The sequence below is a fragment of the Scyliorhinus torazame genome, chromosome 27, assembly GCF_047496885.1.
Source record: "Scyliorhinus torazame isolate Kashiwa2021f chromosome 27, sScyTor2.1, whole genome shotgun sequence".
In the NCBI taxonomy this organism is placed as follows: domain Eukaryota; kingdom Metazoa; phylum Chordata; class Chondrichthyes; order Carcharhiniformes; family Scyliorhinidae; genus Scyliorhinus; species Scyliorhinus torazame.
In genome coordinates this window covers 32,433,289-32,447,923 of record NC_092733.1, presented here as the reverse complement: position 1 = coordinate 32,447,923, position 14,635 = coordinate 32,433,289, and positions in this window count along the sequence as shown.

Genomic DNA, 14,635 nt, shown 5'->3' with positions numbered 1-14,635 from the left:
GGGGGGAGGGGGGGTTATGGAGAGGAAAGCTCAAAATCTAAAGTTGATTAACCTAATGAGAGGGACTGAGGACAATGTTCCTTCTGCTAGTGGTGGAGTTTATGGGGCGGAGGGTTGAGAGGGCTGGGTACCCAGTGACTTACTCCGAATGGCAGTAGTTGTTGCACTTTCTGGCTTCCATGGGTAGGCAGGCATCTGATATGAGACAATTTCATTCACATTTTGCTCAACTCACACAAATCTGAAAAAGACACAAACTCTTCCCAAACTCATCTTTACACACTCAATTCACTCTCGCCTACTTCAGCCAATGCTTTCCTTACACCTCCTCCGTCCGAAACACCGCTCATTAATACATCGCACAACAGCATTCTTACACACTTAACACCACTCTTAAATATCTCACAAAACAGCATTCTTACACACAACACAGACACTGTCAAATATCTCGTACAACACCATCCTTACACACTCAAAATCACACTTAAATCCCTCACAGAACACCATTCTAAAAACCTGAAATACCTCACACAACAATCCTTTCACACCCAAAATCATTCTTTAATACATCACACAACAACATAAGACATAGGAGCAGAATTAGGCCATTCAGCCCATCAGGTCTGCTCCGCCATTCAATCATGGCTGATATTTTCTCACCCCATCCTCCTGCCTTCTCCCCATAACCCCTGATCCCCTTATTAATCAAGGACCTATCCCTCTCTGTCTTAAAGACACTCAGTGATTTGGCCTCCACAGCCTTCTGCGGCAAAGAGTTCCACAGTTTCACCACCCTCTGGCTGAAGAAATTCCTCCTCATCTCAGTTTTAAAGGATCGTCCCTTCAGTCTGAGGCTGAGCCCTCGGGTTCTGGTTTTTCCTACAAGTGGAAACATCCTCTCCACGTCCACTCTATCCAGGCCTCACAGTATCCTGTAAGTTTCAATAAGACCCTCCCTCATCCTTCTAAACTCCAATGACTACAGACCCAGAGTCCTCAACCGTTCCTCATATGACAGGTTCTTCATTCCGGGGATCATTCTTGTGAACCTCCTCTGAACCCTTTCCAAGTCCAGCACATCCTTCCTTAGATACGGGGCCCAAAACTACTCACAATACTCCAAATGGGGTCGGACCAGAGCCTTATAGAGCCTCAGAAATACATCCCTGCTCTTGTATTCTAGCCCTCTCAACATGAATGCTAGCATTGCATTTGCCTTCCTAACTGCTGACTGAACCTACATGTTAGCCTTAAGAGAATCTTGAACTAGGACTCCCAAGTCCCTTTGTGTTTCTGATTTCATTGAATCATAGAATTTACAGTGCAGAAGGAGGCCATTTGGCCCATCGAGTCTGCACCAGCTCTTGAAAAAAGCACCCTACTTAAGCCCACATCTCCCATAACCCACTAACCCCAGTCCAACCTTTTTGGACACTAAGGGCAATTTAGCATGGCCAATCCTCCTAACCTGCAGATCATTGGACTGTGGGAGGAATCCGGAGCACCCGGAGGAAACCCACGCAGACACGGGGAGAACAAAGCCTTTTCCCATTTAGAAAAGTCTATGCCTCCATTCTTCCTACCAGAGTGTATAAATTCACACTTTTCCACATTGTATTTCATCTGCCACTTCTTTGCCCACTCTCCTAGCCTGTCCAAGACCTTCTGTAGCCCCTCTGCTTCCTCAATACTACCTGCCCCTCTACAGATCTGTGTATCATCTGCAAACTTAGCAACAGTGGCTTCTTCCAGATCATTAATGCATGTTGTGAAAAGTTGTGGTCCCAACACCGATGGTGAGGTACACCGGCTGCCATCCTGAAAAAGACCCATTTATCGCTACGCACTCAACACCACTCTTTTTTTGAAAATGTTTTATTAAAATTTGAACATTTCATACAAAATTACATTAAAAAATACAAACAACAACCCTTAACAACCAAAATCCAGAAAAACCCTTCAAACGAAGGAACAAGACACCCCCCCCCCCCGCCCAGTGTATTCACCCCTCCCCTTCTTATACCCTCCCTGTCATCCCACCCACCCTTTAACAGCTACCAGTGACCAACCCTCTGAAATACAATATAAACAACTGCCATCTCCGACAGAATCCCTCGCTCGACCCGTCCACGGTATATTTGACCTTCGTGAGGTGCGGAAATTCCATCAAATCCTCTAACCACGCCAAAGCACTCGGAGGCGTCACCAGCCTCCAACCCAGCAGGATCCGCCTCCACGCCATCAACGAGGTGAAGGCCAGGACATCCGCCCACACACCCGTCCAAACCTCCGGCACCTCCGAAACCCCAAACATAGCCACCAAAGGACAGGGTTCCTTATGTAAGACTGCTGGCATTTTGTTAAAAAAACGACCCCCCCCCAAAAAAAACCCCAATTTGGAACAGGAGCAGAACGTGTGTGTGGTGTGCGGGCCCTCTCGAGCAGCACTCACGCCTATCCTCCACCCCCTCAAGAAACCGGCTCATCCTCGCCTTAGTGAGGTGCACTCGAAGCACTACCTTGAGTTGTATCAGGCTCAGTCTCGCACACCGCGACATGCCGTTCGCCCTCCGCAGCATCTCACTCCACACCTCCTCCTCCAGTATGGGTCACAATCCCTCCACCCATTTACCCCTTCCACCGAACCCAAATCTTCCCCTTCGATCCGCTCATATGTTCCGATCCAGAAAAGGAGAGGATCCTCTCCAATAAGGAAGATGGCAACACCACCAGAAAATCTGAGAACATCCTTTTCACCAAGCTCCGTACCTGGAGATACTTCTACACGTCTGCGCCTGCCAGCCCAAATTTCTCCTTCAATTCCTCCAGGCTGGCAAACAGCCCTTCCAGGAATAAATCACTCGCTCTCTCCTGCCCTTTCCATGTTCCAAATGCGGCGTCCAGCCTTGCCGGTTCAAATGGGAGCCAGCTTTGAGGGCGCCCCCAATTTAAAATGCTGGTGAAATTGCCTCCATATCTGTAACGTAGACACCACCTCTGGGTTCGCCGAGTACCTTGCCAGTGTTACCAATGCTCCCAAACCTGTCCCTCTGCATGACCCAGACTCCATCTGAACCCACAGAGCTCCTGGGTCCCCGTGACACCCCAGCACCGTCCCGGCATTGGCTGCATTGGGCGGCATCGCAGCTCAGTGGTTAGCACCACTGCTTCACAGCGCCCGGATCCAATTCCCGGCTTGGGTCACTATCTGTGTGGACGTTCTCCATGTGTCAACATGGGTTTCCTCCGGGTGCTCCGGTTTCCTCCCACAAGTCCCCAAAGGCGTGCTTGTTAGGTGAATTGGACATTCTGAATTCTCCCTCTGTGTACCCGAACAGGCGCCGGAATGTGGCGACTAGGGGCTTTTCACAGTAACTTCATTGCAGTGTTAATGTAAGCCTACTTGTGACACTAATAAAGATTATTATCAAGTAATAAAGATTATTATTATATAACAAGTTTGGCAGTGCCAAACCCCCTAACTATCTGTCCCTCTGAAGAATTCCCCTCCGAGTTCTCAGGATCTTACCTGCCCAAATAAAGCCAGAGATAAACTGCTCGACCCTTCGGAAAGAAGACTTAGGCAGGAACACCGGGAGACGCTGAAATAAAAACAGAAATCTCGGCAAGATTCTCATCTTAACCAATTGGACACGGCCCACCAAAGATCGTGGGAGATTATCCCACCTCTGCAGGTCCGACTTAACTCTACTCACTAAACTCGTATAGCTCAGCCTCCGGAGCCAGAAACCTGGACCCCTGAGTATAGAAAGCTGGTCCCCGCCAACCGAACCTGGAACCTCCCCAGTCTGGTTCCCCTCCCCAACCCGCCAACCACAAAATATTCGCTCGTCCCTATGTTCAACTTATAAAGGACCCAAAGGTCTGCAAAATACCCATGTTCCCCATAGACGACCCCAGGTCCTCCCGTACAGCAGCAACTCATCTGCATATAACGATACCCTATGCTTCCCCTGCCCACACCACTCAACAATCCCGCTCTCTGCATTCGAGGCCCTCAAAGCAATGGCCAACGGCTCAATCACCAGCGCAAAGAACAGAGGAGACACGGAGCACCCCCAATGCAGTTGGAAAGACCCCGAGCTCACGGTGTTCATACAAACGATAGCGAACAGGGTCGCATACAGCAGCCGTACCCATGACACAAACCCAGGACCAAGCCCAATCTTCTCCAATACCACCAAGAGGTACCCCCACTCGACTCGGACAAATGCCTTCTCCCCTTTCAATGACACAATTATCTCAGTTTCCAGCATGGCCATCGGGGTAAACGCCTCATTCAACAACCGCCTTACATTGGACGACTGTTTCCGTCCCTATACAAACCCCATCTGGTCTTCCCCCATTATCTCCGGGAGGCAAGACTCCAGCCTTAACGCTAACACCTTGGCCAATAACTTGGCATCCACATTCAGCAGTGAGATCCAACGATTCGACCCGCACTCTGTGGGGTCCTTGTCCTTTCTCAGGAGCAGAGTGATGGATGCCTGACCCAGCGTCTCCGGCAGGGAAACCTGCACCAAATAGTCCCTAAACATACCCAACTGGTCCAGAAACGTCTTATAAAATTCCATCGGGAGCCCATCTGGCCCCACTGCCTTCCCTGCCAGCATATGCCTCAATGCTGCCTGAATCTCCTCCAGGCCCAGCGGTGCCATCAGGATCTCCCATAATTCTTCCCCCACTTTGGGAACTCCAAACCCCCCCCCCCAAGACCTCCGCCATTCCCCTTCTGTCCTCTGCCAGCTCCGACCGATACAGCCTCTCGTAAAAGGCCCTAAACACTCCCTTCACCTTATCTGGCGCGGAGACCAATCTATCCTCTAAATCCGGGGCGGCACGTTGGCACAGTGGTTAGCACTGCTGCCTCACAGCTCCAGGGATCCGGGTTCAATTCCGACCTCGGGTGGCTGTCTGCGTGGAGTTTTCTTTCTCCCCGTGTCTGCGTGGGTTTCCTCCGGATGCTCCAGTTTTCCCCCCCACACTCCAAAGATATGCAGGTTAGGTAGATTAGCCATGCGAATTGCCCCCTAGTGTCCAAAGGGTTAGGTGGGGTTGTTGGGTTACGGGGATGGGGTGGAGGTGTGGGCCTAGGTGGGGGGCTCTTTCAGAGGGTCCGTGCAGACCCGATGGGCTGAATGGCCTCCACCTGCACTGTAGAATTTCTAGATCATCCATAATCTCCTAGAATCCCTAACCTGCACAATCTCCTGCCGCAGCAGCTGGTGAAGCAAGAGTTGGTTGGCCTTCTCCTGGGCCTTCTCCCCCTACTCGTGCACTGCCCCTTTCGCCCGCCTCAATTGCCGCAGTGCACTGATGGTGGACAGCAGGCCAAACTGCATTTGCAGTCTTTCCCTGCACGCCAAAAGCTTTAGGGTCGGGTCCCTCGCTTATCTACGACCCACCTCCAGGATTTAATCCTCCAGTTTCTGTCGCTCCTCCCTCGCTTCCCCGTCCACATGTGCCTTATACCCTACGATCTCTCCTCTGATCACCGCCTTCAGTGCCTCCCACAAAGTCGAGGGTGCAACCATCCAGTTATCACTGTGCTCCACCTAGTCCCGTATGGCCCCATTACTGCCCCCCATGACCCTGGCCTCAAGACAAATCCCCCCCCATCGACCTCCATGAAAAAGGAGAACAAAGGCAAAATTGCAATATTTACAACCAGCCCGACCCTGATTTCACACACAAAATCCCACCAGCCCTCCTCAAGCCAGTCCCGGTCCTTTGTCCTTGATGAAGGCCACAGCCTGCTCCGCGGAGCGTGTCAAAGTAGAGATCCTTCGAGTCCATCGTGACTCTCAGCCTTGCTGGATACACCACCCCGAACTGCACACCCTTACTGTACAGCACCACCCTCGCCTTATTGAAGCCACCCGCTGCTTCGCCAGTTCGATACCAACATCCTGATAGATGCGCATTGTGTGTCCGTCCAATCAATGTGCGCCGATTCCTCTTGGCCCACTCCAGGACCCGCTCCTCCCTCTGAAAGCAGACAATCATCGCCCGTGGTGACTGATTCCAGACTCACTGCCCAATTGGATGATGTTTGACTGCCAGCCAGTCTTTGTCTTCCCATTTTGAATATTTTTTTATTTCCGGTGAAGAGAAATGGCCAAAGAAAATGACAAAAAAAAAAATATGTTTATGGTCCTGGAGATTGCGCTTCAGTCGATGGAGATTCCAGGCCAGTCCTGGAGGGTTGGCAACCCTAATCCCTGTAAACCCCTCCAGCCTTCCAACCGCCCAACTCGCGCACAGAGATCTGCAATTTTCAAATACTGGGCTTGTGCAATCACCTTCCCCTTTCTCAGCATCATCAGAATCTATAATTCGCTTCCTCCACCACTGAGGGGCAGCCGTGTGCACCATCTACAAGATTAGCCGCAGGAACGCACCAAGGTTCCTGAGGCAGCACCCTCCAAACCCACGACCTCTACCATCTAGAAGGACAAGAGCAACAGAGACCTGGGAACCCCACCGCCTGGAGAGTCCCCTCCAAGTCACTCACCACCCTGACTTGGAAATGTATCGGCCGTTCCTTCGCTGTCGCCGGGTCAAAATCCTGGAGCTCCCTCCCTAACAGCACTGTGGGTGTACCTACACCACAGGGACTACAGCCATTCAAGAAGCAGCTCACCACCACCTTCTCAGGGGGCAATTAGGGATGGGCAATACATGCTGGCAGAGCTAGAGACACCCACATCCCGTGAATGAATTTAAAAAATAAGGTCACTGAACACGTTGAAATATTTCAGCTGATCAGAGAGAACCAGTGTGGGTTTATAAAAGAAATGAAAGTGAAAATGGCTGATTGTCACAAATAGGCTTCAAATTAAGTTACTGTGAAAAGCCGCTAGTCGCCACAGTCCGCCACCGCCTGTTCGGGGAGGCTGGTACGGGAATTGAACCGTGCTGCTGGCCTGCCTTGGTCTGCTTTCAAAGCCAGCGATTTAGCCCTGTGCTATACCAGCCCCTATAGGTCATGTCCAGTGAACTTGATTGAATCTTTTGAAGAGGTGGCTGGAGTAGCGGACAGCGGATTGTTGTATGATCAGCCGGTCTCACAAAGAGGTTCTGAGTCTTGTATGGGTGAACATTAACTATTTGGTTATAACACGTAATGATGTCCATATATACAGGGTAGAGACCAAACGATGAGCTAACTCCATGCTTACTTCAACACAGGTCTCTGTCCCGTTCACAACTGTCTCAGGTCAAGTGTCCCTTCACATCACATTGTGGACAGTCCTGTTTCCCAGTCCCACATTAACCCTTGCTACACCAGACACCTTTATACTACCGAAATGTCAGCACGGCACGGCGGCGCAGCTGTTAGCACTACTGCCTCACGGCGCTGAGGTCCCCGGTTCGATCCCGGCCCCGGGTCACTGTCCGTGTGGAGTTTGCACATTCTCCCCCGTGTCTGCGTGGGTTTTGCCCCCACAACCCAAAGGTGTGCAGGGGAGGGGGATCAGGAGGGGAGGACATGGTCCCAGGTGTTGCCACTGGTCCTGTGTAACGTCAGAACACCAAACAGCACCACAGGCCTGAGTCCATTTGGAGTAATTACAAGGAGACCCATGTCCTTACCAGGAACTATTGACCTGCGTAAAGCTGATTGTCATACAGTGAGTGGCACAGGGGTTAGCACAGTTGCTTCACAGCGCCAGTGTCCCAGGTTCGATTCCCAGCTTGGGTCACTGCCTGTGTGGAGTCTGCACGTTCTCCCCGGGAACAGGCCGAGCTGCTAGGCTGACCCCCCGCCCCCCCCACGGGACTGGGACCCCACCCCACCGCAACCCCCCCCCCCCCCCCAGCCCACACAAACTCCCCCCCAGCCCACACAAACTCCCCGCCCAAACAGCCGCCACCCACCGGCGGACAACCCAGGGCAACACCCATGGCAGCCCCCATCAAGGGCAGTGCCAGCCAACGGTAGCCATGGCATCAGGGATGGGTAGCAGGGCCGGTGAGCCCCATAGTGCCAGCCATCCCTGCCGGCAGGGGTGAAGGAATGGGAGGGAAGAACATGAGGAGGCGGAGGCAGCAGTGCCGTCGCTGGGGTCCGGTGGGTGATAGACGGGATGCAAAAGTGGTTCCACTCGATGCACGTTCAGCTGGTCTGTGACCATCAGCTGCGCATCGTACACGCCTGTGCCCGATACATGTGCATGACTGTGCCAGGCTGAGGAACGCCGCTGTAATGTCCAGGTGGCTCTGGCACATGGTTGCCTGGGAGAGGGCAGCCCTGACCCGAGCCTCGGTCCCCGCCTGCACAGAACGCCCCGGGCACTCGACATGCTGACCGACACCACCCCCTGCTCCGGCACGCGGATGGAATCCTCCGCCTGCGCCCACAGCTGCTGGATGCCCGCCGTCATCCCCTCCGGTAGTCACTGGGTCTCTGACAGCACCTGCACTGTGGCTGGGACTGGATGTTCCAGAGGCCCGGGACCCGTCTGGGCGGCAGCTGGTTCCTGGGGCCGGCCGGCCCTCAGACCGCCCGGCCCCTCGGCTGCTCCTACCTCCGCCTGCTGTGCTGGATGTGATGTGTGGTGCGCGCCAGATAGTGTCCCAGGAGCCTCTTCACTAATGTGCCCAACCGAGGTGGTGGTCTCTGGGATGTTGGAGGATGGAGGAGACAGCTGTGGCGGAAAGGCCGTGTCCTCCTCCGACCCGAGCTCCGGGGTGTCCCGAGTCTCGGGCGGAGGGCTGGCGTTCAGGCTGCTCTCCCCGCCGGTGCTCGGCCGTCTGGGGGGGGCACCGGCTCTAGCACTGGCTGGGGGCGGGGGGCTCCGGATGGACCGGCCCTGCCTCCGGCAGGTACTGTAAGACACAAGACGACCTGTATGGTTAGACAGCGGGCCGGGGGGGAAGTGATAGCGGGGTGCGGGTTGAGGGGGATGGGAGGGTGAGGGGGATAGAGGTGTGTGGGGTAAGGGGGTGAGGGCGGTGGAGGTGGTGAAGGGGGTGGGAGGGCGTGTATTGAGGAGGGTGGGGTGTGTGGAGTGAGGGGGGTGATCGGGGGTGGGGTGAGGGGGATGGGAGGGTGAGGGGGATAGAGGTGTGTGGGGTAAGGGGGTGAGGGCGGTGGAGGTGGTGAAGAGGGTGGGGGGTGTATTGAGGAGGGTGGGGTGTGTGGAGTGAGGGGGGTGATCTGGGGTGGGGGTTGTTGTGGGGGGGCCCGCACATGTAGTCATAGAGATCCGCAACTAAGCAGGGGGGTATCACTTGCTCGCCCGCCGCCAAACCCCGCCTCAGCAACCTCCCTTTCCTTCGGTCCGCCGTCCAGTGCCCTCTGCTCGGGCGCAGTAAGGAGATCTGGTGGTCCCCCTCCGGTCCTTTCCCACTCTTGGCGGCCTTCCTCCCGGCCCAGGGTACAGGGTCACCCGCCTCTCCTCCACGGCGTCCGGGAGGGTGCCCAGCTCAGCGTCCCTGAACCGTGACGTTGCTCTCCTTCAGCCACCTTGTCGGCTGGGACGGTGTGTGTGTAGGGGGGGGGGGGGGGGGGGGGTCGGTTAAGTGCGGCTGCGGCGTGTGAGCCTCATGCGCGCCGATCACGGACACGGTCGAATCCGGCAACGGTCTCCATGGAATTGATTGTGTTCCGCGTGGCGAGGGTGCGAGCCCACTTAAAAGTAGCGGCTGTTCCGCCATTTTTCCTGTCGTAAAACGCCCCTGCGTCCACGCCAGCATCAGCACTTAGTCTCAGAAACGGAGAGTCGAGCCCTCTGTCTTTCATACAGACAGGTTACGCACTGCCCGTACAAACATTTTCATAGTCAGCGGTCCCTCGGTGCCTGGAGCAACATTTGCAGCATTCCCCTGGGGCTTACTTTCCTGAATCTACAATGATTTTAATCAAATCCTGTCCTTGTGTTGTTTTGCGGGCGGGATCATTCCAGCTGTGAGAGGGGCTTGGTGTGGGCGCTCTGGGGGCACAGCTCCGAACACAGGTAATAAACATTGGTTTTTTAGTGGCTGCCTGACATTTTACTCGAAGCTGTACATGTGTAAACTTCATTCATGTGGAATTATTGTGCCTTAATAACGCAGGGTCCCCAGACAGGGCTGTATGGATATTGAGAAACTACACAACCCCCAGGGACACAAATCTACCAGCTTTTGAGTTTTTATTGCGATCGTTTTCTTTCTGCAGCAATCTAATATGAAAATGACCTTCTATAAATATCCTGAGTCTCGGTGAGCTTCTGATGTTTTAGACAGTTCAATGCTTTTTTTTTTTCTCTTTCACAATCGAGGCTGACACTCCTGGTGCCGTACTGAGGGCGTGCTGCCCCGACAGCACCTCCTGATGGTGATGTTAAGCCCAGGCCCTCCCAGGTCCCACTGATAAGACACCGAGGCATCATTTCAAAGTACAGCAGGGGCATTGTCCCCGGCGCCCTGGGCAATCTTTATCCCTCTGCCCAAAATCACTACAACCAGATTATCTGGCCATTGTGTCACTGCGTCTGTGAAATGCGGCTGTGCAGCCATTGGTTGCTACGTGGTGGAGCACAATCGGAGTTGGATGTCAAAAGCACGCAGTTGACTGAATTAGAATCGCAATTAGCCGGCACGGAGAGATTGGGGAAATTCTCTCCTTGGAGCAGAGAAGCTGCGACCGGTGCAGCTTGTCAGCCCTGTGCATGCGCAGCCTGGGACCCGGCCATTCTTCGGCAGTTTTCCATGCGATCTGCGGGTATTCCACGTGACGCCGGTGCTAGATTTTCCCATCGTGCATCACCCGTGGATTCTCCATTGGCGCCTTCTTCTGTGCTGTAAATAACAAACAAACAAACAATAACAAACAATAACACAAAGAAGGGTTCAGCCCATTGAAAGCCCCAGCCGCACCGGAAAACATGGTGCCAGCCGTGGTGGAACCCTAACCCGCTCACTTCGACCCCACAGCCCAGCCCCTGGCCACCCCCCACCACTCCCCCCAGCCCATAGCCCCCCAGGCCAGCGGCACGGATCCCGGATGAGTGTGGCGGCGCTGGGCATTGTCCGCAGCCGACACGCGGGGTTCCCTACTGCTCTTCTCCCACAGCCCTGCAAAATCTCCCATTTCAAGTTACGATTGAATCTTCTTCCCCTTCCTTCAATCCACAGTCAGTGCCCTCCACAGAACGGGTGCAGTTTTCTTCAACTTAATCCAAGAGAGGTGACTCATTACAGTTTAAACTAGCAAACAGGTTTTTATAAGGACACAGTTCACACCGAGTAAAGTAAGAACAAAGATATATACACTACCCGGTAGATCCCTACTGGGTTCCTCTCTGGTCGGTGTCATGTTCTTGATCTATGGCCAATAGAACATCTAGTTCTTGACTAGTTAAAGTAATTTATTATAAAACAAATACGTGCTAAAGATAACTATATTAAATATATTACATACTACGAATACTAATAAATTATCCTGGAGCTACTGCAAGTATGACTATCCACCAACACGACTAACTCCCAACTCCCTGAGGAACACATGGTAGATTTACACTGCCAGCTGCTGGTCGGAGGTCGTGTATATCATTATATACATTGTAGCTTGTGCATATCATCACAGTCAGTGCCTTACTAGCCGCCCTTAGATACAGTGGGTAATTGAGATACTCCGCAAGGAGAACAGGGAAGACAAGAATTCCCACCCCGTAGGTTGTGCATGGGATATTACACAGGTAAAGCCTCTGAATTCACATTGGTTAGCACTGTTGCCTCACAGCGCCAGGGAACCGGGTTCGATTCCGACCTCGGGTGACTGTCCGTGCGGAGTCTGCACGTTCTCCCCGTGTGTGCGTGGGTTTCCTCCGGGTGCTCCGGTTTCCTCCCACAGTCCAAAGATGTGCAGGTTAGGTGGATTGGCCGTGATAAATTGCCCTTAATGTCCAAAAGGTTGGGTGGGAGTTACAGGGATAGAGTGGGTGCCTGGGTAGGGTGCTCCTTCAGCGGGTCGGTGCAGACTTGATGGGCCAAATAGCCTCCTTCTTGGGATTCTATGATTCTATGAATTCTCACCCTGACGTGTGAAGTAGAAGTAGAAGGATATTTATTAACCCAGTCTTATAACTAACTCTGACCTTCCCCGTTGATGGTTTGTATGTTTCTGGGACGCCTATGGAGCATCTCAATTAATCTAAACCTTCAATTGTGACAATCGCACGTGTGTACGATGTTTTATAAGTGCAAGTCTTTCTTTCAAAAATCTTGTTATTTGTCTCTCTCTCTCATTCTTATCTGACGCACTGCCAAACGCTTTGCGAAGAGACCGATCACTATGGGAACTTGACAGGTTTACCTGAGCAAGATAAAATGCAGTCACATTGAGAGTATGGTTAAGACTAAAGCACGGTAGCACGGTGGCTGGCACAATTACTTCACAGCTCCAGGGTCCCAGGTTCGATTCCGGCTTGGGTCACTGTCTGTGCGGAGTCTGCACATCCTCCCCGTGTGTGCGTGGGTTTCCTCCGGGTGCTCCGGTTTCCTCCCACAGTCCAAAGATGTGCAGGTTAGGTGGATTGGCCATGATAAATTGCCCTTATTGTCCAAAATTGCCCTTGGTGTTGGCTGGGGTTACCGGGTTATGGGGATAGGGTGGAGGTGTTAACCTTGGGTAGTGTGCTCTTTTCAAGAGCCAGTGCAGACTCGATGGGCCGAATGGCCTCCTTCTGCGCTGTAAATTCTATGAGACAAGTGAATGTAGTCAGAACTGCTCAACTCCCGAACCCAAATCAGTCCTGTCCACCTTGACTGCAGGCAAGATTCCTTCATTTATTCCACCCTTCGCCTCATCACAGCGCCAAAATACTCCGCCTCAACAACTCGCCTTAACTTCCAACAACTGCTCCCTTTTCAGGGGTGAGGTTGGCGCAGTGGTAATGAGACTGGGCTAGAAATCCCGCGACCCGGGGCTAATACTTGGAGGGCACGCGTGGGTCCAAACCCCACCATGGCAGCTGAAACGGCTGAGCAAACCTCTGAGTCCAAGGGCAAATACTGGCCCAGCCAGGGGTGCCCACGTCACCTGAAAGAATGAAGGAAAAAGACCCTAAAAGGATGCTGAGCCTGAGATTGGCTAACTTGGTAACACACGAAATGGTGCAGTTACCACCCACTCAGGGAACACGTGGATTCATGATAGATTTCAGCACAGAGAGTCCAAATCTATATTACTTATTATTATTGGGGTCTCTTTTTTGGGTTCCATAGCAGCATCTCCACCTCCCATAAGGCCAATTTCCTGCCACACTCAGCGGTAATCAGCGGTTTGCATTTACATAGCGCCTTTCAAAATAGTAAAACCTCCCACGGTGCTCGACCGGAGTGTAGCCAGCTGTGTTAAGCTGCCGATGCATGGGAGGGGAGGGTTTATTGCCTTCAATTGCCCTTCTCTTCTCCCCCGTCTTGCTATCCCCCTCCGGGGCAGGATGCGCACTAATTGACAGATTGTTAAGGTCCAGGGTTTAGAGAACCCCAAAGTGTCTCATGGAGTTCACCTGACCCTTGACGTTGAATTTATTGTGGTTATGGGGAGCACACGGGCCTGGCTTTCAGGTGTTCTTCAACAGAGAGTTACAGTACGTTTAAATTAAAACAATGTTTATTTATGAAACCAGTTAACACTTTATAGACCCACGGTAAACATCTTTACAACTATCAACACCAATAAATCACCCAAAGAATACAGTACTCTACAGATAACCCTTAATAAATTCCCAAACAACATCCAGAAGACAAAAGACCCTTTTTAACGCAGAGATCAGGTTTAAATTCTCTAATGAGAGCAGTCATCCCTTTGAAATCACCCAAATGAACACTCTTTAGCTTGTCGAGAGATCCATGCACATCTGCTGGCTTTCACTGCAGCTCTTCTCTCTGAAAACGAAACGAAAAACTCACTCTGCAGCAGGCTGCTCAAAAACGAAAGTAAAAGCAGACAGACAGCCCAGCTCCACCCACACTCTGACATCACTGATAAACACCCATTTCTTAAAGACCCATTTCTTAAAGGTACTCTCACATGACAAGATCTGTAGGCTCCCTGGATCGTCGGTGTGAGGTAGCTGTACCCTCAGTCCCCACTGTTGTCACACTGACTTAGGGGAGAGTGGAAGAAGCACTCCCCGTGTACTTATTATGCCGGCAGCGCACACACGCCCGCGGTTTTCCCGACGGCGTGGGGCTGCCCACAATAGGAAACCCCACTGGCCGGCTGCCGGGGCGGAGAGTCCCGCTGCCGGCGGAGGCGCGCCGCACCCGAAAATGGGCGCAGCGGGACAGAGAATCCCGCCCCAGGTCTCTACACCTCCCCCCCCCTGTTAATATGTCCATTCACGTTGGCATGACGTGCACGTGGCAAGCAGAACGTGCCGGACGCAGGCAATGGGTATATCCCCCGGGGGAGGGGGGTGGGAGAGGGTTGTGCGTGGGCAGTACCCGGGCACTGCCCCCTTGACTGTTGAGTTGAACTATATGGATTCAACAGGGCACTCCTGGAACCATGTTGTGTTCTGCTTCTTCATGTAGCATAAGCTGCTTCCTTGATGTCTGCTCCGACAAAGGAAGGTTCAGACTTGGAGATAGGTTTAACACATTTATTGAACAGTTA